Source organism: Antrostomus carolinensis, unplaced genomic scaffold (genome assembly GCF_000700745.2).
Source record: "Antrostomus carolinensis isolate BGI_N321 unplaced genomic scaffold, ASM70074v2 scaffold34700, whole genome shotgun sequence".
Lineage (NCBI taxonomy): Eukaryota > Metazoa > Chordata > Aves > Caprimulgiformes > Caprimulgidae > Antrostomus > Antrostomus carolinensis.
Window position 1 is genome coordinate 17,353 of NW_010287013.1, and position 1,673 is coordinate 19,025.

Genomic DNA, 1,673 nt, shown 5'->3' on the forward strand with positions numbered 1-1,673 from the left:
CTGTTCAACCAAGGACCAAGGGACAGGACAAGAGGAAATGGGCTCCAGTTGTGCCCAGGGCAGTTGAGATGGGATGTGAGGAAGAATTTCTTTGCTGAAAGGGTTCTGAGGCATTGGAAGGGGTTGCCCAGGGCAGTGGTGGAGTCCCCATCCCTGGAGCAATTGAAGAGTCGTGTAGACACAGTGCTGAGGGACATGGGTTAGTCGGGGACTTGGCAGTGTTGGACTGGATGATCTTAAAGGTCTTTTCCAGTCCAGGCAATTTTGGGATTCTGTGGGGAAAGAAAAAAAAAAAAAAGCAGTGAGGCTTCTGGCCCCTGCACAGCAGCGAGGTGGATCCTAGAGACAATGACCCTCATGTGGCTTCTCTCCTGAATCGCTGCCCTGTTCATTGAATTAGCTGCAGCCGAGCAGCCAAAAATAGACCCTTGCAAAGGTAAATAGTCAGCATAAGCCTCTTTAGACTCAGCCCTGAGCTGACACATCCTCCTGCCTCCCGGTGCCGGGGGGAAGGGGAGTGGGCAAAACAAAACCGAGTCCTCGCTCCTGGCAGTGGTGACACTACGCTTCGTCATCCCAGCGAGGAGCTCGTCACCCACCTCTGGAAAGCTGGGGTGACTGGTGTGAGCCTTCCCAGGATGGGGACTGGGCTGTTCTGCCACGTCCTGTCCTGGTGCCTGGGCAGAGGGGAGCAGGGACCCAGCCAGCCCGCTCCTGGGCATGCCAGGGTCGATGGAATGGCCTCGGTTGTCCCCATCATTAAGCGTTGGCCACACACGTGGCCGAGGCCCCTGGAGCGGTGACGGGCGTGGAGCAGAGATGTTCAGCCCACAGAGATGTTCAGCCCACAGAGATGTTCAACCCACAGAGATGTTCAACCCACAGAGATGTTCAGCCCACAGAGATGTTCAGCCCACAATGATGTTCAGCCCACGTGCTGCTGGAACCTCTGCGCTGGGGGAAGGTTTGTGCTTGTGAAGCGGGACAGAGGCCGCGGTTGGCTGGGTCTGGCTGCCCGGCTTCGGGCTGTGTTTGGCCGTGGCCATTTGGCCGCTGTGTTCAAGGGACGCTGTCTGTCAAATGAAAAATTACAGTTCACAAGAACAAAGAGACTCACCTGAGTTATTACAGACACCAAAGAATTTCAAACCCAACTCAGCTTGTCCCCCCTGGGCTGGCTGATTAATCCCTGTGTCTCTTGGCTTGGGTCATAAAAATAGACCCGTCTGGGCGGCTGAAGTTCATGGTCACATCCCGCCCCAGGGTGCTGGCCCAGCCCTGCCCTGCTCGTGCTCAGTGCTTTGGGGAAGGCTCCACATGCCCTTTATTTCTCTCATTTAAACATTTAGAAACACAATGAGAGATGAAGCTTCACACCACCTGGGAAGAAAAGCAGAGGCTGCGGGAAGCTGGGCCAGCACCACCAGCTTGGACTCGCTGCGGGGCTGCGGGTGACTCTGTGGCAAGAAACATAAAATAGAATTATAGAATTACAGTGGTTGGAAAAGCCCTTTAAGATCGAGTCCAACCATAAACCCAACACTGCCAATTCCACCTCTAAACCATGTCCCTGAGCACCTCGTCTACCTGTCTTTTAAATCCCACCAGGGAAGGTGACTCCACCACCGCCCTGGTAGCCTGTTCCCACACTCAACCACTCTTTTGGTGAAGAA